The sequence below is a fragment of the Dermochelys coriacea genome, chromosome 3, assembly GCF_009764565.3.
Source record: "Dermochelys coriacea isolate rDerCor1 chromosome 3, rDerCor1.pri.v4, whole genome shotgun sequence".
NCBI classification, from domain to species: domain Eukaryota; kingdom Metazoa; phylum Chordata; order Testudines; family Dermochelyidae; genus Dermochelys; species Dermochelys coriacea.
In genome coordinates, this window is record NC_050070.1 from 141,750,172 (window position 1) to 141,776,863 (window position 26,692).

General features: G+C 40.0%; 1 protein-coding gene and 2 long non-coding RNA genes across 13 annotated transcripts in view; all 3 read left to right on the forward strand.

The window, feature by feature from the left end:
• SDCCAG8 (SHH signaling and ciliogenesis regulator SDCCAG8) overlaps positions 1-26,692 on the forward strand; it is a 161,320-nt gene that overhangs the window by 120,182 nt on the left and 14,446 nt on the right. The window lies entirely within an intron of this gene.
• The window catches only part of LOC122459433, a 28,989-nt gene continuing 5,392 nt past the window's right edge, over positions 3,096-26,692 (forward strand). Inside the window, exons 1-2 of the long non-coding RNA XR_006280138.1 lie at positions 3,096-3,116; positions 22,509-22,514. This is a non-coding gene — a long non-coding RNA (uncharacterized LOC122459433). The remainder of the gene's footprint in view (positions 3,117-22,508; positions 22,515-26,692) is intronic.
• LOC122459434 lies at positions 14,284-14,467 on the forward strand. The gene is made up of 2 exons (XR_006280139.1): positions 14,284-14,320; positions 14,353-14,467. It is a non-coding gene; the product is annotated as an uncharacterized LOC122459434 (long non-coding RNA).

Here is a 26,692-nt window from a genome sequence, read left to right on the forward strand (position 1 = left end):
TGCAATCAGTTGTTCACATAATCAATGGGTTAATATTAAATATCTCAATGATGCTTTACAGACATGTAATAGGATATTTGTCCCAAGAAGTTCACAATCTAAGGATCAAAACCTGCTCCACATGCATGAGGACCCACTCCTGAGTTTTTATGTAAGGCAGAGCAACATTTTTCCATCTCTGTATAACAACATAAGCTGTACTCCCAAGCGGAGGCCCTGCACAAGCCCAATTCACCACTTACGTCCCATTTAAGTGCTCTTTGAGGGACAAAGTAATGCATAGGTATTGTATTGGCCATGTGTGCAAGGGTGAATTTTACACTTAGTGAATAAATGTTGCGTGTGTGTTAGCTTGGTGAGTTGTAAGATGTAAACTAACATTGCTGTTGTCGCTTGGAAGATGAGAACAATTTTTATTTCTAAAAATCAACCTTCTGAAAGGTGCAATCTGACTAGTTGATAGTTCCATTGGTGCAGGTAATTCCATTCGGTATTAGGGTTGGTATGTTACATATCCACTCATCTAAGGGCAGTAGCCTGTCATCGCTAGTATTTGGGTATGTGGGATGCATGCATACCCGTTCGTATAATGCATATGCCCAATGTTGAAAAATGTCAAAAGCTGCCTTTTGCAAACTGTGAATTGCACTCCTCCCACTTGGACATTTTGTGGGTGAAATGTTACATTTGTAAACTAGAGAGACAAGGTGGGTGAGGTCATATCTTTTATTGGACCAACTTCTGTTGGTGAGAGAGAAAAGCTTTCGAGCTTACACACGGCTGAAGGAGGGAGACAAGCTCTTCCACCAAAAGAAGTTGATCCTATAAAAGATATTACCTCACCCACCTTATCTCTCTAATATCCTGAGATCAACACAACTCCAACAAAACTGCATACACTTGTAAACTGTAACTTTTGGTTTGGTCATTTGCAATATATTTTCTCTCCTGCTGCCCAAGCTCTGAGTCTTCTCAAGTATGGGAAGCAGTGTGCTCTTTGTAAAAACACATTTTGTCCCCAACCTTTAAAGAGGAGTTCCCCTGAGTTGTGTAAGTTCCCTTGCCTGTACATTTAATAGTTTATATGAGAGACAGGTCTGAATAAAAAAAGCCCTGGATCCAAATACACCCAAGTTTTGTAATATTCTGGGTAGTACAGGCCTTATGCTAGTTTATATATTTGTCTTTTCAGTTGCAGAAATCAATTTGCCCTGATTCCTACTATATGCTGTGAAAGAGCATGGGATTAAACACAGGGATTATTGTTGTCCATTTGTCCATGATTTCACAGAATTACCCCCATTTATCATTTTAATTGTGAATGAAGAAGGAATTTTCATTTAATTTGCATTGGGGACCTTTGTGCTAGGTGAAAACTTTCCCCTAAATCCTCATTGGCTCAGCAGGGGGCTGAGAGCCTTGGAACTCCTTTGCTTCCCTTATGCCTTAGCTGCATCGCTCAGAGATGGGGAAGTTTTTGCCTTGGGTGCTTTCTGTGAGTGTGCACTTTCAGCAAAGTCAAGATGGGGTTAGGCAAAATCTTGAGTATCAGCATATCATTGTTCCCTGTTGCAGCATCTATTTTGTCCTCGCATTTGGTGCCGTTGAAGTTTGTTAATCCACAACTCGGAGGTCCTGATACATTTGGATCCCTTTACCAGTTTGAATCCCATAGAACATGGGGTCTTCCCACTCTGAGAGTGGACATGTGAACGCTGTATGCACCTGGCTATTTTCAGAAGCCTCCAGGCTTTTGATGTAATAGGATCACTGGAGCCTTGGCACTTCTCTCCAGTTTTTGTGTTTAACTGATCCCAAGGCTCTGTGGGGTGGGCTCTGCAATCAGTCCTGTTCAGAGCTCCCAATCCTGTGTGCAGAAAGAAAAGGGTTCAGTGTAGTGTTATTCCTGCAGTTAGATTTTAAGTGGAGAATTTTATATATAGGAATTTTATTGGTTTTTAAAAGAAAACAATAATTTCCCACACTGACTCTCCCATTGTATGAGACCCAGTTTGCTGTTTCCCTGTTTAAGACAACTGTGATATCTATCAAGCATTCTTACAACTACACTACCCACCTGCTGAAGTGAAGAAACAGATTGACGAAGCCAGAAGAGTACCCAGAAGTTACCTACTACAGGACAGGCCCAACAAAGAAAAGAACAGAATACCACTAGCAGTCACCTTCAGCCCCCAACTAAAACCTCTCAAGCGCATCATCAAGGATCTACAACCTATCCTAAAGGATGACCCATCACTCTCACAGATCTTGGGAGACAAGCCAGTCCTTGGTACAGACACCCCCCCAACCTGAAGCAAATACTCACCAGCAACCACACAACAAAACACTAACCCAGGAACCTATCCTTGCAACAAAGCCCGTTGCCAACTGTGTCCACATTATCTATTCAGGGGACACCATCATAGGGTCTAATCACATCAGCCACACTATCAGAGGCTCATTCACCTGCACATCTACCAATGTGATATATGCCATCATGTGCCAGCAATGCCCCTCTGCCATGTACATTGGCCAGACCGGACAGTCTCTACGCAAAAGAGTAAATGGACACAAATCAGAGGTAAAGCATTATAACATTCAAAAACCAATCGGAGGACACTTCAGTCTCTCTGGTCACTTGATTACAGACCTAAAAGTCGCAATGCTTCAACAAAAAAAACTTCAAAAATAGACTCCAAGGAGAGACTGTTGAATTGGAATTAATTTGCAAACTGGACACCATTACATTAGGCTTGAATAAAGACTGGGAGTGGATGGGTCATTTCACAGAGTAAAACTATTTCCCCATGTTTATTCCCCCCCCACCCCCCACTGTTCCTCACACATTCTTGTCAACTGCTGGAAATGGCCCACCTTGATTATCACTACAAAAGGGTTTTTTTTTTCTCTCCTGCTGGTAATCTTTCTCCTTACCTGATCACTCTCATTACAGTGTGTACGGTAACACCCATTGTTTCATGTTCTCCGTGTATAAAAAATCTCCCCACTGTGTTTTCCACTGCATGCATCCAATGAAGTGAGCTGTAGCTCATGAAAGCTTACGCTCAAATAAATTTGTTAGTCTCTAAGGTGCCACAAGTACTCCTTTTCTTTTTGTGGTATCTTTGATATTGTTGTGTGATATCTGGCGTACATGTTGACTCTTTAGCCTTTGATTCAGCAAACCCTGTCCAAGATTGTTGTGCTCTAGTACCAATGGGAGGGATGGCTACTCACAGATGCAAGTCAGTGTAAAGCATTAGACATATTTCCTTGTGAAGAGTGACAGTGAATCTCCTGCCTATAGCGTGCTCGGTCCTTTCTTCACAGAGCTGCGATTTAATAGAAGGAGGTAAAGCATGGATGCAGAGTGCACAGGTCCAGTCCTCAGCATGGTAATAGTCACACTTCCCTCTTGAGCCTAAATGGTCCTAGATGGCAGGGGTAATTTAACAACCAAGTTTGAATTCCATTCCAAGTCCTGTCATCCTCAATGCTTTTTAACTTGTGCTTATGAACAAGATTCTGTGCTATCCAGGATCAAGCCTTCAATGAGTACTGTAGAATTGTACCAGGGGTCTAAATGTTCATATCAAGCTGTATGATAAATAAGAAACAATTCAGATAAAGGAATATCATGCTCAAGGATGCCTGAAATCAGATTTACTGTGGTAGTTGAACTGGTGATACTACAGTGAGATCCTGGAGATTTAATATAGTGTGTTGCAGGAGAAAAGAGCCTCTTCCCTGATGAGGTACCACAAAATGTAAGGGTGTTTTAAACAGAATGAACAGGAAAATCTCCTATGAAGTATGCAGCTTTTTTTTTTCTTTTCCCCGAAATGAGTCAGAGGGCCTTAAGAAGGGAGACAATAATTCTGACACGAGTGAGTTAAAGAACAGACTCTAGAATCCTGGGTAGAAAACTGTCCCAGATTCTAACATTCCTTTGAGATGACATTAGAAACTAAGGTAGACTTAGCATGAGAAACAGTGCTTTTATTGAAGAGATTGCTTTTGTTAGGCACATATGTGAACCATAAATCCAGACTCTCGGTGCATCCGGTCACGTATATTCATGTCAGCATCTAAACAGAGATCTCCAAATGTTCAAACATCCCTTTCAGATCAGAGTTTAATTTTGGAAGACTACTTTGGCCAATTAATTTTAATTACAGTGATGTTCTGTTGAGTAGAGATGTCAGAGAACAGCATTTCAGCATATGAAATTCTACTTACAAAGATGTAAAATCTGTTTGTAACTATCTATCTGCAGCATACAGTTATACTTTACAAACATACATAAATGTGTATATCACTATTGTGTAAGTAATAATACAGCAAAGAATATGCTGCTGTGATGTGCTATGCATGTTTGGGTGCATTTCTAACCATAAAATTGAAGCCTGAGTGCCTCTAGCCATCTGAGAAATGTATATAAAAATAAGGATTTGACACTCAATATACGTCTATGTACTATATTATTTTTGCTCTTAGAACTTTAAATGTTTGTTATAGATTTTCAACCGGGACTAGTATTGTTTTACATTTGATAGATCAGACTGCGCCTTAGTCCTGGTGAAATTATGTAGGTGCAAAAAAGTTGCCCCGTGCAGTATTAAGGATAAACAATTAACCACTCAAAAGTCAGGAAATGCAGACTTTTAAGTTGAATGCGCCATCTTAACTGTGCCCATTTAGGTATTTAATTGTATGATCACAGGATGTTCTCGAACACGTTTGTTTAAGGATTTCTTAATGCATATATGGAAAGGGGCAGTGGAAAGCTTGTGAAAATTGAGGCTGAACACGCATTTCCCAGCATGGGTGCTTAATTGTACAATCTTAAAATAGCATTAATTTTTTTTTGCATTTAGTATATCTCTATAAAAGTGAGTGAAGATAGTTCCAGGGCCACAACAGTTTTAAAAATTCAGAATTTTAAAAGTACAAAATTGACTTTCTTTAAATGTAGTTAGATTTTTTTGAGCATTTTATTCATATTTTCTGTGACCTCATTAATAAAGAAAATGTATTAATTAAATTATGAGCTTTTGAGAATACAAAAAGCAGTAGGAAACAAACTTGTTAGGCTAAATCTTCAGAAAAAGCCCAGCTGTTATAGATTATTTAATTAAAGATTTATTAAACAGCTAGGAAATTCAGCAAATGGCTCTAAAAGTTTTAAAGTCATATGTCTAACATTAAGAGAAGTCAAAAACAGCAAAGATTAAAATTAAAAGTTAAGATTATTGAGACTCTGAAACTGAAGAATATTCAATAATTCATCAGAGTTCTTCAAATAATCTGTCAAATGTGCCTTTCTATTACTTTATTGTTCTACAAGCTGTGTTTTGGCAATCATATTAAATACATGTTTATTCTTATCAATCACAGCCTGAAACTCAAAATGATATTGAAACTGTAATTCCAAGAGGGGAAAACCGTGTGTGTGTGGGTGTGTGTGTGTATGTGTGTTTATACATACGTGTGTGTGTATATGTATATAAATTTAAAATCATGATTTTGTTTCTTTAGTGATGTTGGATAAATTCATGCTCCACCCACCCACACACACAGAGATCAAAGTATTTTTCACTTCTATATTGCCTGCCTGTCTTTGTCCATATACAGGCAGAAAAGTAATAATTTGTAGTTATTTTATTAATAAGGCTGTTTTTAAGAAGCATCCTAAAAAATAATTAGGGATCTGTCAAAGAGAGTTTAACTTATGCTGTAGCATAAATTTAAACAAAGATGGTCATTTATCAGTTTCAGAATTGTCAGGATAAGCCAAGAAAACAAATATTACAACCTTAAAACTGTTCTCCATAATCTTGATTATTTGATGGAACGACACATTGGCTTTTACGTTGCCTAAGATTATCTTCCAGATTACTAGTATGTTTGTCCAGCCCTATTCTTAAGGGGCCCAGTCTGTAACCTATTGAAGTCAGCTGCAGTCTTGGCCCTAAATCATTAAGGAAAAGCCGTTCTGTTTGAGGTGCCATAGCTGTACTGCCCCAGGGGGAGCACTGGAAAGGAATTGTACCTTTTGAAAGCACAATTCCCTCCCTCTTTTCCCTTGTTTGGCAAGGATGGCATCAAGGCACGGGAACAAAGTATAATTTGTTGCGGGCCTATGAACAGCTGCATATGATCTCCATGTCATCTCAGATGCACTGGCTGGCTCCTGGTGGGGCTGAGCCAAGACTCCACCCACTCTCTTTTTCTCTCTACCCACCTGCTCTGGGATGAGGGAATATAGTAGGTACACAGAGTCTACTTACTCCAACCTGCCAAAATTTAGGATCCTGGTAGCCTGTTCTTACTCTGCCTTATGTTCCTGCATAGCTATGCAGTCCTGAATATAATTTAGTCCTAAATTCTGAATGAAATAAATCTCATGTAGATCCCACAGAACCAAATTGAGACTTGAAGACTTCAATTGACCAAAAAATAGTTCGATGTTACTGTACAAGGTATTTATATGGGGCTCTGACAGGAATATGCTTGTTCAGTTGTTCTTAGAGCATTAAATGGAGCTTAAACTGAGGGACACTATGCAGCAATAGGAAGGATCAGGGAATCCCTCTTTAGCTTCTTCCCTAGAAACCCACAGTCACTGTAGGCATTAAATACTTATTCAAACTACTTCAGTTTTCTTATATTTCATAAGAGGCATCTTAAAATTTGAATATAAAATTATTAAAGAGAATAAAGTATGAGACAGAGCCTCTTTAAGTATAACCAAACACCTATTTCACCATTTCTCTGAAATAATCCAATGCACAAATATTGTTTAATAGGTATAAAAAAAGTCTGTAAACATCTTCTGTAAGCAATCTATTCAGGGTGTGTTGTGCCATTGGGAAGAAGAAAGGTAGAAGCTCTCTCCACCACCAACCATATATAAACAAAAAATGGGGAAATTACCACCTAAAATTAGGTAGTTGGGTGTGTTCTTCAGCAAAAGCAGCTGAAATGTAGCTTGATTAAGGGGCAGTGAGATGCATGAGACAAGCCAAATTTGGGGGGGAAATAGTTTTAAGTTATCAACATTAAAAACCAGCAAGTTTTGAGAGAGATGCACTTGACTAGCTGACCACATGTACATACCTTTAGGTACAAACTTGTAGACAACAAAATTTTCTACTTCACTTGTTCTCCATGAAATTTCTGTATAACCACAACTGGTAAATCAAACCCTATCAAATTCAACCCAAAGTTGCTGCATCTCATTGACATTGTACAAACCAAGATTTAGGTTTTGAACTTTAGCTGTAGCCCAGTCGTCTTTTTTAAAAATTGCTAACATTTCAAAGAGGGAATGTAGGGTTTTGAGAGGATTTTTTTCAACCTCTTAACTCAAAAATAGGCAAAGAAATTTTGATAAAACCTAAGACAGAAATATTCATCATGATGTAGAGATCATGCCTAAAAGTGAGTGTTTCAAACTGGGTGAGTTACAATGAAAACTACAGCAGGCACTGTTGGTCTACCACTTTTTATCAGAACTTAGGAGGGGAGGACACTAACTAAACAACACCATGTTGTTTGTGAGGAGCCTCCCTTTTGATAAGTTCAAACACAATTATTTGTGTGTGATTATATTTAAATAATACATGGTTAGTGTACATGTACGCATACTCCTATACCTATATTTAATGTGATGCTTTGTTTCTGAGAGAATGGATTTGTCCCTACTCATGAAAGCAGTGAATTCTTTGGGGTAGGGAGAAAAAGGAATTCTTTAAAGATAATGTACTGTTACTCTTACAGAAAAAATGTGCACTTGTGCCAGGTGTTTTCCGTTATTATTCTCTGCTTTTTTTCTGTACCGACACACACATTCACCATATCTTCACCAAATGCTATTCTTGTATAGCTGCGTGGTACATACCACTTATATTTCTGTGTTATTTTACCAATGAATAAAAAGTTGAATCTGGAAATATATAGTGATTCTGGAATAAAAGTGCTGGATATCTAAGCATTCACACACTCATGGCACAGTCCTCCCTTTTTGTAGCTATATGTTTCCTCTCTCCCTGTCCTTTATCAACTGAGCATCATTATTTATCACTAGGTATATATCGTGTGCACTGTATGGGCATTTATTTATAGTTTTAAAAATTCCAGATTAAATTGGTTTTGTTACTGTTAATTATCTAACAGTTACAAATGGTCAGAATTATTACCCGTCATAACCAGCACATATTTTTGCAGCCTGTCTTACTGACGGCTGGATTCCAAAGAGGCAGCCTGGATGCCTACATGCCAGTACAACCAGGATTTCAACAGTGTCAATAATCTTTGTTCATCGTACCAAAAAAGCAGAGTGTCAGTGTACTCATGCAGATTCATTAGCATACAGGCTCACTGTGCTTGCTAACAAAGCATGCTTTGGTATATTCTAGTTTCGCAGTATGTTTGTCTGATTTACCTCTGACAAAGGCAGTCATAGAGAAAACTGTCCTCTCTTCAGTGAATCAATAATCCATGAAATAAATCTTAGAAATTAGTATCTGAAGTGGCAATAATTTAAGTAATTCAAAAGCAACAATCATTTTTGTCAGTGTGTCTTTCATTCCTTTTGTTTTTCTGCTGTATTTGAAATCACTGATTGGCAAATGAATTACTGCAACTATTTTTTTTTTTTAAGTATCTAGGCTAAATAATTCCTCTTCTCTTTAAATGCACTTTGCTGGGTATAGTGTTAAATAATTATTTGCTCCTCTCTTTTTTATGTGAGGAGGAGGGGAGTTGGAGGAGAGAAGTAACGTACAAGCAGATGTGCTGCTAGATCTACAGGCTTCTGCCAACCATATGGCATCTTAAAGAAAGATGGTTGGAGCGTCTGGATTAGCAAAGAGTCGGGATGGAAAGCCATGTGTCGTGTTGGTACAGGCAGTTGTTTTAGCTCTCTGTAAAAGGCTTCAGGAGATTGTGTAATGGAACAAATGGTACTGCAAGCCTAGTAACAGCCTTACCGCTGCTGGAGAGGCAATTGGCCCCCAGGCGGGTACTGCTTCATCCTTGCTTGTTGTGGTGTGTGGGTTCCCCCCCCTTCTTCCCACCCCGCCATTATGTATTCTCCTTTTCATGTACTGGAAACTTGAAGACTTTGAGCTTTTTAACTAATAAGTGGGCAGCTAAGGTTTTTATTTTTATTTTATTTTTTAATAATGAAAACGTACAGCTCACCTCTGCTTGAAATGAGGAGTTTGTGCCCTTCTGCAGATTTGCTGCATCCTTCTTGAATGCTTTGAGAATTGAACCATTGTCTTTGTGGCTGCTCTCCAGATGTTGGGGGGGAAACTGCGTTCTCCAAGTTTGCTTTTATTAAAAAACAAGATTGGGGCTAACATTGTGCTTTATGGCTGTAACATACCAACTTGGCATTCACGTTCTGTTTGACATGTTGCTCTTTTTGCAGTCAAGCGGCCTGTTTCCATTAAGGGTAATGCCAGAACGCCTGCTGTCTTTAAAGGTGCAGGATCAAGCTCATGGTGACATTTGCACTTATGCACACCTTAAAGGAATCTTCTGTAGAGCACATCCCAGCTCATGTTCTGTGTGATTGAAAGAGCTGTTGTATGTAGAGCTGTAATGATTAAAACAACTACAGAGAACTTGTATATCACATACAGTTTTCATCATATCATATATTCTGTGGACTTCTAAACATTTCTATATATGGAAGAGACCGTGTCTCTAAGAATTGCATTTACTGTTCAAGTATCTCTCTGATGCTCTTATTTTCAAAGAAAGCTACAAATCTGAGTTGGGAGGAGAAGAGGTGCACCTAAAACCGTAACAATCAGGATTATTTCATTTGGAGAGAATCACTATATTGTGGTCACACATCATAATTTCTTATATAAGAATAGAACATGATCACATAAATATCCACCAGTAAATAAAGTCCTCATTGAGCAGATAGCATTCTTGTTTTATAAACTAGAAACAGAACATTAACTATAGATTTCTCAGTAGTCTATGGTTCCCCACTGGGAAGGTTTCATTCAAATTTATTATCTGAAGTTGAGGCACATGTTGGTCACATGTATCCTAAAAATTATTGTTTAAATGATAAAGTTTCATTAGTGTTTTATAAATGAATTCAAAAGGTGTGGGGGTTTTTTGTTGTTTTTTTGGGGGTGTGGGGTTGGGTAAGGCTCAAAAAAGCTGCTGATTTGAGACCTCAGGAAACAGAAGCCTTCTGTTTATGTTCAAACAGTTACAGCATAGGGACTAGCAGTGTATGTTTCTCCCTAGCCTCTCCACATACACCATAACCCGCCTTTGTGCTTCAATACTGAGCTGCAGCAGCAGCCTCCTTTAGGGATGAGAGTTGAGTTCATTTTCCATGCTCATTCAGTATTTGCCTTAACTGAGACTTCCAATAGTAGTGCCATGTGTGATATGAAAACTATCGATACATTTCATGTGGATATTATAGTCACTACTGTCTGGGATTGGAATTAAACTAGTGACGTTCAGGTGAAAGGAACTCTGACCCCAGTGCCAATTATCTGACCCTTCAAATTCCCTAAAAGCATTTTTGTTCTCCAGTATTAATCATATGAGCCACTCAGAACTGCCCATTCAGAAAAACTCACATTTGGCAATAAAGTAGTCTGAATTTTGGTGCTGTAAAAAAGAAAATTGTATGAATCTGCTCAGACTTCCTAATAATGAATTATGAAAAAGGTACATTGATGATGATGCAAGAGCGTGACAAGATACTGAACCTGAAAGTCTAAGTGTCTGATTAGCATCAGGCAGCCCTGTTTCTGTCTCTGCCTGTTTCTCTATTTTTTTGCATATGGATATGGTTTTTAACTTTTCTTAGAAGAACAAAGATCAGTTCAAGTGACATTGGCTGCCTTTTTAAACAATTAGGCCAAACCCTGCTAACTTTACTCTCCCCATTGCTAATATTAAGGTCAGTGAGATTATTTGTTTGGGTGAGGGGAACAAGATTTGGTTCCTTAAATAACGCCAAGGTTCTTGTGTTACCCATTGCAGTGATTGTTTCTTGTGTGCGTGTCCCTTTAGTGCGATTCCAGATTTATTAAGAAAAATAAAATAATGAAGTTAATTTGTGGGAGTAGTTATTATAAAAAGAGAATTTTCTTGACAAACTAAATTAGCTCTTTTGTTATCATTTGAAATAAAAGATACCGTTCTCTTTATAGTTTGCTTGTATCTATATCAACAATGTGATTGGTGAAAACTTCTACTATAGCTCTTAGAAATAAAAGCCCAATGGTCTTACCTAACTTTTCAGCAAAGATGGGGTGCAGAAGAGAGAGGGGTGTGTTTATTAGTGGTGCAAGGCTCTCAGCACTTCATGTGCCCCATGGAGAGGCTATGTGTGGACGAAGCAGCCATGCCGGGATGCCTGTACACTCTATATACTACAATCAGGGTCTCTGTGCCAGCCCCTAATGGGTGAGGCCATAACAAGGGTGAGCAAGGGAAGGAGCTGGTTCACTTTTATAGAGGTCCAGTGTTTTAGCACCTCATGCTACTAGCACAGAGCAGCTATAGCTGCTATCCAACCCATAGGTAGGAATATACTCACTAGGGGGAAGAGCAGAGGTTGGCTTCACATCTGGTCCCACTCATTGGCTATGGTTGGGTGGGTAGATTTCACCTCTAAATTCCACCAGGTGCACTGGGTTTTCCCCTATTATAAAAGTATCAGTTAAGGTTGTGTTGAGATTTGCACTTAAAGCAGGACTAAAATTCCTGTTTCATACTTTAATGATTGAATTCTGTCTTTAGGTTACATACAGTAAATTCAGTGGACAATTGAGTTAAGCTATCTATATATACTGACTTTTGCGGAGAATTGTTTTAGAAATGCTTCCACTCTGAGATATTTCCCTGTTTTCCTTCACTGCTAAGCATCCACAGTCCCCACAAACTTCTCACACACATGCTGATAACATCTCAGACATAGACCACTTAAAACTGAACAGAGAATTATACCCTCCTTCCACAATAGTCCATTTAAGCTACACAAAGGTTAGCTGAGTAGACTGCACAGATACCATTAGATTCTTCCATTTGCTAACCTGTGGTTCACGCAGTTCCTCTCTTTCTGCCTTCCACTACTCCCACTCCAGGCCCTCCCCAGTTCAAACCCATCTTTATTCTCGTGTACCCTCCACACACCTCTAGTCTCCTATGCCCCTGACATCCCCAAACATTCCCTTTTCATGGTCATTTTTCTGGGGTCTCCACAGGGCTTCTTTCAGTTAGTGGGTGAACTGAAGAAATAAGGGTTCATCAAAGCACAGCTTCTCTCTTCTCAACTTTTCTCCCTCCACCCCATTCAGTCCACACTTCTCCTGCATACCTGTCCTGCACATCCTAGATTCCCTTCCCCCCATCCTTGCTCACCAACCAGACCTGCACTCTGATTTCCCACATTGCCTTCCCCCCCCCAAAATCTCTCCACCCCAGTCCCTCGTCCCCTGCCCTGCTCAATATGTTCACGCCCATCCCCATCCCTGTTTTCCAGGGAAGGGAGCTTTGGATATGAAAATGTACTGGAGTACTTGGGGGGCGGGGAGCAGGGCAAAATCCAACTGATGGGAACATGGAGGCAATCTGCGCTGGATATGGGTGGGAACGGAGATCTGTGTTGAGATATGAGGGGCAGCTCTGTTGGGGATGGTGTTTGAGTGGGAGAGGAAGGGAGTTGTTAGGTGAGTGTCAGGTCTCTGTGAGTGGTAGATAGGGGGTAATGCATGTCAAAACTTAACTCTGTGTGGAAAAATATCCATAATGATACAACCATGCTTATAAAAAACCTGGTTAACTCCCATTCAGAGACTTTAAATTGGTGGGCTATGCAGTCTAGCATTCCTAAACAGTAGAAAGCAAGGAAATTCTCAGCTAAACCATTCTACTCTGACCTTAAATGTAATGAACAAAGGCACATACATAAAGATTTCAATTCTGAGATTTCACACTAAAAATACAATCTTCAAACATTGTCTAACATCATAGATCATCCATTCAGATACATTTTCCTAAGATTTAGAGGCAATCCTCCCTTGGAGGCAATCTGACAATAGAGTGTCTCATTTACTTACACTCCCCAATATAAAACCATGTACAGTGTTGCCTACACGGTAGTTTGTGAAAGCTACATTAACCCTGTATTAATCATTAAAACACACAAGAATTCCAGGGTAAACTGCTTGGTCAAGATGAGGTTGTGGGTGCATATGGGCTGTAGGTGGTGGGCTGGGGAGGTGGTTGTGTCAGTTCTGCCTAATTGTTTAAGTAAAATAAAACAAACATTTGAAATGTTTAATTTTTATATTTTCAAAATGAGTCATTTCCTCTGTTTGAAATAACTGTTTAAATTTTCCTTTATTTTTTAAATAAAAAACTTAAAAGTAACTTTGTCTAAATGAAACATTTTGTTTGACCCAAAATGAATATTTTTCTTTTTGATTTGCTAAAAACTTCAAATAAAAAATGTTTTTAAGTAGGGTTGTCGATTAATTGTAGTAAACTCGCACGATTAACTCAAAAAAATTGTCAGTTTTAATTGCACTGTTAAACAATAGATACCAATTAAAACATATTACATATTTTGGACGTTTTTCTAAATTTTCATCTATATTGTATACTGTTGTAATTGCAATCAAAGTGTGTATTTTTATTACAAATATTTGCACTGTAAAATGATAAACAAAAGAAATAGTATCTTTCAATTCACCTCATACAAGTACTGTAATGCAATCTCTTTGTCATGAAAATGCAACTTACAAATGTAGGGTGTTTTTCTTTTGGTTACAAAACTGCACTCAAAAACAAAACAAAACAATGTAAAACTTTAGAGCCTGCAAGTCCACTCAGTCCTACTACTTGTTCAACCAATCACTCAGACAAACAAGTTTGTTTACATTTACAGGAGATAATGCTGCCCTCCTTTAATTTACAATGTCACCCGAAAGTGAGAACAGACATTCGCCCGGCATTTTTGTAGCCGGCATTGCAAGCTACTTACGTGCCAGATATGCAAAACATTCGTATGCCCCTTCTATGCTTTGGCCATCATTCCAGAGGACGTGTTTCCATGCTGATGATGCTCATTAAACAAATAATGCGTTAATTAAATTTGTGACTGAGCTCCTTGTGGGAGAATTTATGTCTCCTGCTCTGTTTTACCCACATTCTGCTATATATTTCATGTTATATCCGTCTCGGATGATGACCCAGCACATGTTCATTTTAAGAACATTTTAAGAACAGATTTCACAAAACGCAAAAAAGGTATCAATATGAGGTTCTAAAGATAGCTACAGACCTCAAACCAAGGTTTAAGAATCTGAAGTATCTTCCAAAATCTGAGAGGTATAAGGCGTGGAGCGTGCTTTCAGAAGTCTTAAAAGAGCAACACTCCGATGCGGAAATTACAGAACTTGAACCACCAGAAAAGATCAACCTTCTGCTGGTGACATCTGACTCAGATAATGAAAATGAACATGCATTGTCTGCACTGCTTTGGATTGTTATCGAGCAGAACCCATCATCAGCATGGACACATATCCCCTGGAGTAGTGGTTGAAGCATGAAGGGACATATGAATCTTTAGCACATCTGGCATGTAAATGTCTTGCACCACTGGCTATAACAGTGCCATGCGAATGCCTGTTCTCACTTTCATATGACATTGTAAACAAGAAGCAGGCAGCATTATCTCCTGCAAATATAAACAAACTTGTTTGTCTGAGTGATTGGCTGAACGAGAAATAGGACTGAGTGGACTTGCAGGCTCTAAAATTTTACATTGTTTTGTTTCTGAGTGCAGGATTCTTTGTGCATAATTCTACATTTGTAAGTTCATGATAAAGAGATTGCACTACAATATTTGTATTAGGTGATTTGAAAAAATACTATTTCTTTTGCTATTTTTTACAGTGCAAATACTTGTAATCAAAGATAAATCTAAAGTGAGCACTGTATACTTTGTATTCTGTGTTGTAATTTAAATTAATATTTGAAAATGTAGAAAGCCTCAAAAATATTTAAATAAATAGTACTCTATTGTTTAACAATGTGATTAATTGTGATTAATTTGTATTAATCGCTTGATAATCCTAGTTTTTGGTTGAACCATATATTTTAATGGCAAAGGAACTGAAAAGCCATTAATTTCCCAGCTCTAAATCGGAGTAGAGAAGATAAACTGATGAGTGGAGTGTATATGGGCTAATGAATGGTTTAACTGCTTATTTCCTCGATATTACTCATTTTCACACATGGGCTATAAAATGGTGTGACCTGAGCTCTAAGTAAAAGGTTTGTTTGTTTGTTTTGTTTATTTTTTGTTTGTTTGTTTAGAGGGACTATGTAATTATTAAATCAGGAGATCTATTGCAGACAACCAAATCTTTACTCACATGAGTAGTTCCATTTCCAAGTCAATGAGAGTGTTTATACTGCAACTGGGAGGTGATTACCAGCCCAAATAAATTAACTCATGCTAGATCTGCTCAAGCTAACATGCTAAAAGTAGTAGCATGGACGTTGTGGCATGGGCAGCAGCTTGGACTAGTCATACAACCCCCTGGGTCTGAGCTCGAGGGCTAGCCCAAGCTATTGCCAACATCACAACATCCAGACCACTATTTTTAGTGTGCTGGCTCAAGTCTGTCTATTGGGACAGGGAATCAGATCTCCCAGCTACAGTATAGACATACCCTGAGACTACTTACGTTAGCAAGGACTACGCATGAGTGTAATGGTTTGCAGGATTGGACCCGTAAGGAGTAAGTGATCAAATATAAAAATACCTTTTTGTGATGTATTAATGTTACCTTCTGTAATTTATATTGCCAGTTGCAGTTTAGTTTTGATTTGATATTTCATACTATCTGGGTAAATATGTTATGGTATATTTTGAAAGTCTTATTTCTACTCAAATGTTTGTTTTTATTTGCTAAGGCCCAGATTTTTAGCGGTATTTAACACCTCCCTTATTTAGGAGTCTAAATTCTGTCAACTGTTGCTGCGATTTAGACTCCTAAATTCCTGGCCCACTTTTGAAAATGAGATTTAGGCTCCTAAATCAGTTAGGCATTAGAACACTGAGCACAGCAATCCTTAAATACTTTTAAATATCTGGGCCTACGTCCTTGCTCCTGCACATGGTACCAAGTGAGTAGACCCATGGAAGTCTTTGTTGTAAGCATTATGTGCAAGAGTGTTTGCAAGATTGGGCTTTAGTTTGGTAATCTGTAATGTGTGTCCCAGTCATTAGTGAGAATCTGCGAAGTTTGACTTTGTGTGTAGTAGGAATAACTATAAATAGGGAACAAGATGTAGAGATATGGAAGCTATTGTAGATATTGCCAGTGCCTGCAGTCCTTCTACAAGAGTTTGGGCTAAGTAAAGGGTTCAGGATTGAACCCAAAGTTTCTCTGTCAGTGTTAGAAATTACTGAAGCAGTTGTAGCTAAACTGCACCATCTTTCCTACTAGCGTTTATTTTAAATTAAGGCAGCAACCAAAAAAGTAAAGTAACAGAAGTTGATGCTTTTATCAACTTTTTTGCTTTAAATGTCTGATATCATTTTGGGCTCACATGTACGTTATGCACATGCCATTGAATAAACAGAGTAAAGAATTATCTTTTAATTCTGTGCAGCATGCCCAAACATCACATGCACTGTCTGCTACATATCACTTCATATGAGGTTCATGCTGGGAGTTTCTTTTTAAAGGCAAATGTTTCTGAAGGGAAGAGTGCAGATTGCATTAGTAAATCTCACTGTCTCTGAATAGAATTCGTATAGTTATTATTCTGTGCAGCCTCAAACTGGTACTTTATAAAGGTTCAAATATGTCTGGGAATTGGAGATACAAGAGGGAAATTGAGATATGCAGCAGAAACAATGTCTTCAAAGGGGAAACATTAGTAGAAGAAAAAATGCTGCAGCAGAGCAGCATATCTACCCTGATGAATGATTATTCACATAAAGCAAATCATTTATTCTTTGTCCTTCACTGGCATGTTCCTATTGATATATCATCAGGATCTGTATTTTTCTTTTTGAAAAATCATGAGCGTCTGGAATCCCATATGTATCAGGCAGATACCAAAAGCAGAGAGAGATGAACATAGTCAAACAAGATGTTTTCTTTTTCAGAGTAAAGCCAACCCATAGTCCATTATTCTCAACCTATAACTTCCTATTTTGAATCTCCTCAAAGAGGGGAACCACATCTTTTCCTTCCTCAGAAGAGTTATACAAACATACGTGGAGGTAATGCAGCTTTCACACATCTTCTGTATGGGCTGTTATCTTTTCTCTTTTAATCTTCTCGTTCCTCTCAAAGCCCAAGAGGGCTGAAAATGGCTGTAATGTCTACATACCCCACTTTCCTTCCAGACTACAGGGTGATGATGTCACCTTTTCAACATTTAGCCTCTCTAGACGTGAGGAATGAATCCAGACCCTGGTTGCCCATGAGTGATCTTATTTGCTTAACCTGGAGGACCAGCTATGGAAGTGAAAATAATCTACTAGATCTAGAAACTGGGGATGAAATGTAAAACAAAAGATGAATTACTGTTACTAAATTAGCCATTAATTAGACCCCATCTGTTATAGTCACCCTGGCACAAGGAGGCTGTTGTTGTATTGGAGAGGACAGAGTAGAGTGTGTCTGAAGAATCAAACATTTGGAAGGGTAAGGGAGCTGAATTTCTCATTGTTAAAAGCGATTTGGAAGTGACCGAATAGAAATTTCCAAAAATATTAAATAAAATGGGGCCTGGCTAGCTACAGGAATTAATAGTGAGATGTGTTGGGTTCCAAGCCAGCCAGGGTGGTAGTAACCAAAATTTCCTACCCATTGGTTGTTGGATGGCCTACATGGAAGAAGCTTGGTTATCTCACCTGAGTTCCTAGTAGAAAAATTCTCAAATCTCCAAACCATCAACACACATGATAATATTTGGCATTCGTTCCATAAAGATAAAAGATGAAATCTTGAAGCAAGTCTCTGAGGCCAAATGGTTTTTAAAATGTCTCTGATTTTTGAGTGCTTAATTTGAGACACTTGGAGCCTGATTTCTCTGAGGTGCTGAACACTGACTTCAGTTGGGTTATTGGGTGCTCATTCCTTTCTGACAACCCAGATTTAGGTGTCTCAAGTTGGGCACCCCAAAATTGAGGCCATTTTTAATGTTGGGCCATAACTGCCCTGTGCCTGAGTTTTCCCATCTCTACAATGAAGCAAATACTCACCAGCAACCACACACCACACAACAGAACCACTAACCCAGGAACCTATCCTTGCAACAAAGCCCGTTGCCAACTCTGTCCACATATCTATTCAGGGGATACCATCATAGGGCCTAATCACATCAGCCACACTATCAGAGGCTCGTTCACCTGCGCATCTACCAATGTGATATATGCCATCATGTGCCAGCAATGCCCCTCTGCCATGTACATTGGCCAAACTGGACAGTCTCTACGTAAAAGAATGAATGGACACAAATCAGACGTCAAGAATTATAACATTCAAAAACCAGTTGGAGAACACTTCAATCTCTCTGGTCACTCGATCACAGACCTAAGAGTGGCTATACTTCAACAAAAAAGCTTCAAAAACAGACTCCAACGAGAGACTGCTGAATTGGAATTAATTTGCAAACTGGATACAATTAACTTAGGCTTGAATAGAGACTGGGAATGGATGAGTCATTACAGAAAGTAAAACTATTTCCCCATGTTATTTCTCCCCCCCCACCCCACCCCCCACTGTTCCTCTGATATTCTTGTTAACTGCTGGAATTAGCCTACCTTGCTTGTCACCATGAAAGGTTTTCCTCCATTCTCCCCCCCTGCTGCTGGTGATGGCTTATCTTAAGTGATCACTCTCCTTACAGTGTGTATGATAAACCCATTGTTTCATGTTCTCTGTGTGTGTATATAAATTTCTCCTCTGTTTTTTCCACCAAATGCATCTGATGAAGTGAGCTGTAGCTCACGAAAGCTTATGCTCTAATAAATGTGTTAGTCTCTAAGGTGCCATAAGTACTGCTTTTCTTTTTGCGAATACAGACTAACACGGCTGCTACTCTGAAACCATTCTTATTTACGTACCTTTCAGAGGGTTGTCTGAATTAGTTAAAGCTGTAAACCACAATGAAAATATAAAGTGCTTATACATATGTGTTAAGTATTGTTATATTATTATTTATAGGTGGTGCGGGTAGCAATGCCTATAGTTAAATTGACTTCACACTCCCAATTGTAAGACTCTCTTTTCAATCGTTCATAATTTTGCCAGGTTATCCAAAAAATTTTTGGAAAGTGTGAGCTAAAACATTTCTGTGAATGAGATTAAGGAAAATATTTTGTTTTGCCTTTGTTAATTTTCCCCCTTAAAACTGTTGAGAATCTCTAGCATTCCATGCTTTGGAACAAGGACTTGAAATTTGGCAGGGAGGTCATCATGGTATTATCATTTGTCATTCCCATTATAATGTGCCCACATTTGGCCAATCTATAAGCCTCTCAAAAGACTTAATTCACACATGTTTATTAGAGACTTGTTAGCATTTGGCAGCTAAATTCCCTAGTGATTCTCATTTGTACTGAGGCTGCAGAGGCTGAGTAGGTCTTTCCCTGCAATTGCTATTCCAGGCTGCTCTGGTGTTGAGCACTGGAACTAAAAATAGGAAGTCTGTTTCTCTTATGCTGTCAGTAACCCCTGCTGTTAGCCAGGCGGTGGAAGACAAGGAAGAAACAGTCTGATTGAAATGCAGAGAGTTGAGGAATTGGAGCAGGGAGTGTTGCAGCTGGGGAGAAGCAGAGTGGAAGGGGGAACAGGAGTCAGAGGATAAAATGAAGCAGAGGAGAGGGGTCGGATGTGTAAGTGAGGGATGTGGTTAGAAGTAGAGGGGGAAGGAGCCAGAGGGTATAAAGGTGCAGAGTGGGATTGGGGGCAGAAGCCAGGTTGATATTGAAGTGGAGGAGCTTGGGGAGGAAGCAGGAGCTAGGTGGTGGATAGGAGCTGAGGAGGAAGAGGACAGGTGCTGTGGTGTGACTGGGCCAAGTGGGGGTGGTGAATGAGAGGGAGAAAGAGGATAAGGACAGAAGCTAGGGTGACCAGATGTCCTGATTTTGGGGTCTTTTTCTTATATAAGTTCTTATTATCCCCCACTCCCCATCCCAATTTTTCACACTTGCTTTCTGGTCACCCTAACAGAAGCTGAGGTGAGGAGGAGAAAGGTCTATAACTACTAGAAGTTGCAAAGATAACTATATTTTTGGCATTTCCTAAATTTTGAGTGCTGACTCTGCAAATTTGATATTCTTTTACAGTATTGTTTTTTTTGGATGTAATTATACATGAAGTGCCTTTAGTTTAAAGCAACCCATTTAAACTACCTAACACACTAGTAATTTTGAGGTATCTGGTAATGTCAGATCAGCAATGTCAGGCCTGCTACTGGTACCATGTGACCCAGTACAACCTGCTGCAGGTTGACGCCCCAGCAACGAAGCTGGGAACCCCACTACTCACTGAGTGATGTGAGGCATGCCAGACACCCACTGGAATGAAAAACAATATCCATAAAAGAGTAATCTCGATCTGTTGCTGCTGCCTTGCAGCCAGCTCTTGGCTGAATAAAGTCTAGGGGATGAAACCCTGAACCAAACCCGCTGTGGAGAAAATATTAGGTGGTTGGTACTGTAACTCAGCTTTGTGTTGCAGTGTCTCCTGCAGCTGTACTGGCTCCCAAATGTCTTGGACCCAAGTCCTTGGCTTCAGTTAGTACCACCGAGAGATGGACTTTGGTCCTAAGGCAAGTTCTGCCTCCTTATTTTCATTGCAAAAGGTTTGGGTATGGAACCCTCTTCAAACTTACTTGTTGGAATGCAAGGACAACATGCAGTGGAATGTCAAATGACCTAGAGGAGGTCAGTGACCCTAGAAAGTCTGCCATAATCGATAAAGAGCTAGAGAAGTTGGACATTGAGGCGGATGCTCTCTCTGAAACTAGACTAGCTGACACATGTTCCTTGTGCAAGATACATTATACTTCTTTTTTTGTCATGGAAAAAGCAAACACCACCTGAGTGAACACAGTGAATTTTGCAGTCTTAGCATCCAAGCTTAACTGTCTCATTGCAAAAAGAAAAGAAGTACTTGTGGCACCTTAGAGACTAACAAATTTATTAGAGCATAAGCTTTCGTGAGCTACAGCTCACTTCATCGGATGCATTTGGTGGAAAAAACAGAGGAGAGATTTATATACACACACACAGAGAACATGAAACAATGGGTTTATCATACACACTGGAAGGAGAGTGATCACTTAAGATAAGCCATCACCAACAGCAGGGGGGGGAAGGAGGAAAACCTTTCATGGTGACAAGCAGGTAGGCTAATTCCAGCAGTTAACAAGAATATCAGAGGAACAGTGGGGGGTGGGGTGGGAGGGAGAAATACCATGGGGAAATAGTTTTACTTTGTGTAATGACTCATCCATTCCCAGTCTCTATTCAAGCCTAAGTTAATTGTATCCAGTTTGCAAATTAATTCCAATTCAGCAGTCTCTCGTTGGAGTCTGTTTTTGAAGCTTTTTTGTTGAAGTATAGCCACTCTTAGGTCTGTGATCGAGTGACCAGAGAGATTGAAGTGTTCTCCAACTGGTTTTTGAATGTTATAATTCTTGACGTCTGATTTGTGTCCATTCATTCTTTTACGTAGAGACTGTCCAGTTTGGCCAATGTACATGGCAGAGGGGCATTGCTGGCACATGATGGCATATATCACATTGGTAGATGCGCAGGTGAACGAGCCTCTGATAGTGTGGCTGATGTGATTAGGCCCTATGATGGTATCCCCTGAATAGATATGTGGACAGAGTTGGCAACGGGCTTTGTTGCAAGGATAGGTTCCTGGGTTAGTGGTTCTGTTGTGTGGTGTGTGGTTGCTGGTGAGTATTTGCTTCAGATTGGGGGGCTGTCTGTAAGCAAGGACTGGTCTGTCTCCCAAGATCTGAGAGAGCGATGGCTCGTCCTTCAGGATAGGTTGTAGATCCTTGATGATGCGTTGGAGGGGTTTTAGTTGGGGGCTGAAGGTGATGGCTAGTGGCGTTCTGTTGTTTTCTTTGTTGGGCCTGTCCTGTAGTAGGTGACTTCTGGGTACTCTTCTGGCTCTGTCAATCTGTTTCTTCACTTCAGCAGGTGGGTACTGTAGTTGTAGGAATGCATGATAGAGATCTTGTAGGTGTTTGTCTCTGTCTGAGGGGTTGGAGCAAATGCGGTTATATCGTAGCGCTTGGCTGTAGACAATGGATCGAGTGGTATGATCTGGATGAAAGCTAGAGGCATGTAGGTAGGAATAGCGGTCAGTAGGTTTCCGATATAGGGTGGTGTTTATGTGACCATCGCGTATTAGCACCGTAGTGTCCAGGAAGTGGATCTCTTGTGTGGACTGGTCCAGGCTGAGGTTGATGGTGGGATGGAAATTGTTGAAATCATGGTGGAATTCCTCAAGAGCTTCTTTTCCATGGGTCCAGATGATGAAGATGTCATCAATGTAGCGCAAGTAGAGTAGGGGCATTAGGGAACGAGAGCTGAGGAAGCGTTGTTCTAAGTCAGCCATAAAAATGTTGGCATACTGTGGGGCCATGCGGGTACCCATCGCAGTGCCGCTGATTTGAAGGTATACATTGTCCCCAAATGTGAAATAGTTATGGGTGAGGACAAAGTCACAAAGTTCAGCCACCAGGTTAGCCGTGACAGTATCGGGGATACTGTTCCTGACGGCTTGTAGTCCATCTTTGTGTGGAATGTTGGTGTAGAGGGCTTCTACATCCATAGTGGCTAGGATGGTGTTTTTAGGAAGATCACCAATGGACTGTAGTTTCCTCAGGAAATCGGTGGTGTCTCGAAGATAGCTGGGAGTGCTGGTAACGAAGGGCCTGAGGAGGGAGTCTACATAGCCAGACAATCCTGCTGTCAGGGTGCCAATGCCTGAGATGATGGGGCGTCCAGGATTTCCAGGTTTATGGATCTTGGGTAGCAGATAGAATACCCCAGGTCCTGGCTCCAGGGGTGTGTCTGTGCGGATTTGTTCTTGTGCTTTTTCAGGGAGTTTCTTGAGCAAATGCTGTAGTTTCTTTTGGTAACTCTCAGTGGGATCAGAGGGTAATGGCTTGTAGAAAGTGGTGTTGGGGAGCTGCCTAGTAGCCTCTTGTTCATACTCTGACCTATTCATGATGACGACAGCACCTCCTTTGTCAGCCTTTCTGATTATGATGTCAGAGTTGTTTCTGAGGCTGTGGATGGCACTGTGTTCTGCATGGCTGAGGTTATGGGGTAAGCGATGCTGCTTTTCCACAATTTCAGCTCGTGCACGTCGGCGGAAGCAGTCTATGTAGAAATCCAGGCTGCTGTTTCGACCTTCAGGAGGAGTCCACCCAGAATCCTTCTTTTGTAGTGTTGGCAGGAAGGTCTCTGTGGGTTAATATGTTGGTCAGAGGTGTGTTGGAAATATTCCTTGAGTCTGAGACGTCGAAAATAGGATTCTAGGTCACCACAGAACTGTATCATGTTCGTGGGGGTGGAGGGGCAAAAGGAGAGGCCCCGAGATAGGACAGATTCTTCCGCTGGGTTAAGAGTATAGTTGGATAGATTAACAATATTGCTGGGTGGGTTACGGGAACCATTGTTGTGGCCCCTTGTGGCATATAGTAGTTTAGATAGCTTAGTGTCCTTTTTCTTTTGTAGAGAATCAAAGTGTGTTTTGTAAATGGCTTGTCTAGTTTTTGTAAAGTCCAGCCACGAGGAAGTTTGTGTGGAAGGTTGGTTCTTTATGAGAGTATCCAGTTTTGAGAGCTCATTCTTAATCTTTCCCTGTTTGCTGTAGAGGATGTTGATCAGGTGGTTCCTCTGATATTCTTGTTAATTGCTGGAATTAGCCTACCTGCTTGTCACCATGAAAGGTTTTCCTCCTTCCCCCCCCTGCTGTTGGTGATGGCTTATCTTAAGTGATCACTCTCCTTACAGTGTGTATGATAAACCCATTGTTTCATGTTCTCTGTGTGTGTGTATATATAAATCTCTCCTCTGTTTTTTCCACCAAATGCATCCGATGAAGTGAGCTGTAGCTCACGAAAGCTTATGCTCTAATAAATTTGTTAGTCTCTAAGGTGCCACAAGTACTTCTTTTCTTTTTGCGAATACAGACTAACACGGCTGCTACTCTGAAACCTGTCTCATTGCAACATCAGAACATGTTTTATCAGTAATATCTTCTAGAAGTGGCTTTGCCAGCTTCATCAGTACATATGCCCCAACACTTTCCTCCATTTCTGAAGAGAAGGACTTGTTCTATCAGCAACTCAACAGTGTCATCAGTAAGCAACCATGGCATGAGCGACTCTATTGGTAAACTTCAGTGCTAGAGCTGGCTCAGATCACAAGATCATGTTGGTCCCATGGAATGAGAAGAATTAATGGCAATGGGCAAAGATTATTGGAGCTCTGCACCCACCAAGGACTGTGCATTACCTACTTCCAAGGTGATCATCGTCCAAGGGTCTTGTGAAGACACCCGAGACTTGGACACTGGCACCAACTGGATTTAATGGTCATCTGTTTTAAAAAACAAAAAACAAAAACACATCTGCAGGATTTTTTCCATACTCAGTTTTCACATGCAGAGTATGACACAGACCGTATGCTTGTGTGCTGCAAAATAAGGCTTTCGTTACAGATTTCCATCATACTAAATACAGCTGTTGCGCGCCCCTTAATATCAATAATACAGAAGACCAAGAAAGGTGTTTCCAGTTCACTCAGGGAAGTTGTCATTTATTGCACCTCCACTGAATTCTGATGCAGTGTGGAACAACACTCATGTTCACCTCAGAGCAGCCAAGAGCACATTTCAACAAATAGTGAGGCAATGTGCTCAATCATACTGGCTCAGTTTGTGCAAGAAGATACAAATATCATTTGAGAATGAAGATCTAAGAGGTATGTATGATGTAATTTAAAAAAAAAACTACTCCACTCAATCTCTTAATAGTATCATCATTGACAGAAGCAAACAGATGCAGTGTGGGGTGGAACAGAATCACAAACTTTATTCAGATAAAACCAGTTTCTGAAGCAGCATTAAATGTAATCCCCTGGCTCCAGACAATCAATGCTTGATATAGAACCAACTATATACGAACTTGCCAGGTAGGTGGCTGCCTTTTTTCATCAGGAAAGGCCACAGGAGAAGATGGAATTGTGGCTGAATTATGAAACAAGGAGAACTGGCTGTGCTTCAGTATTTGCACAGTGTTTGTTTGTTGGAGGGAAAGAAGAGTACCACAAGACACGAAGGATGCTAACAGCGTAACATTGTATAAAAATAAAGGAGATTGGAGTGATTGTAACAACTACAGTACATAGGAAAATCTCTCCTTAGTGTTGCAGGCAAGGCGTTTGTACCCGTCATTCTCAACAGACTGCAAGTTCTTGCTGAAGGCATATATCCAGTCAGTGCAGCTTCCACGATGGTGGATCAACTATTATATGGTCTTCACACTTCGACTACTTCAAGAAAATTGTCTAGAACAAGGAAAATCACTCTCTTTGACCTTCATAGATCTTACAAAGGCTTTTGACCTGGTTGGCAAAAAGGACCCTTTTCAACTGCTAGAGAGAATTGGGTGCCCTCCAGTTCTCCTTAGTTTGATTTAATTCTTTCATGAAGACTACAGTCCAATATGATGATGATCAGTCTGACAGCTTTGAAAATCTACAGTAGTATCAAACAAGGATGTGTTTGGGCATTAACGCTTTTTGGTATATTTTTCTCTCTGCTAATTAGTCATACTTTCTCATCTAGCTCCGAGGATCTAAATTTCCATACAAGATCAAATTGAAAACTCTTCAATATTGCATGTTTAAGAGAGAGAAAAAACAAGGTTAAACCTATGTTGATAAGAGAACTTCTTTTTGTGGTTGGTGCAGTGCTGTTTGCACATAGTGAAGAGGAGCTCTGGAAACTTTGCATTATCTTTGTGTTTGCTTGTGATGAATTTGGACTATCCATCAGTCTAAGGAAGACAATGATTATGGCACAAGGTGTGTTGACTGCCCTAGAAGTTTTAATAGCTGGCATTAAGCTAGCAGTTGTGCATGAGTTCTCCTACTTAGGTTATCCAATATATTTGATACTATCTCTAGATTACTAGCTTAATTCTCACATCAGAAAGGCAGGCACCATATTCGGTCAATTGTCCAAGCACATGTGGGATAACAGGAAAATGACATTGAACAGCAAGATATGGGTTTACCACATATGCATCCTGAGCATGCTGCTATATGGTGAGAACTGGACTACCTACAGCACGCATGCGAGAAGGCTAATCGCTTTCTACACCCGCTATCTTTGTTTGTATTTTAAATACCAAGTTAGAAACCAAAATTCCTGATACTGAAGAAAGTACTTGAAGAAAGATACTTGAGAAAGTAAAATTGCCAAACAAACATAGGTATCTTCGTTCATTTGGTCACCCTGCACTGGATTGATGATGCATTCCAAAGGACCTCCTGTATGGAGAACTTGTGGATTCTCCAAGGCCACTGGGCCAGCCTAGGCTCAGGTTCAAAGATGTTTGCAGG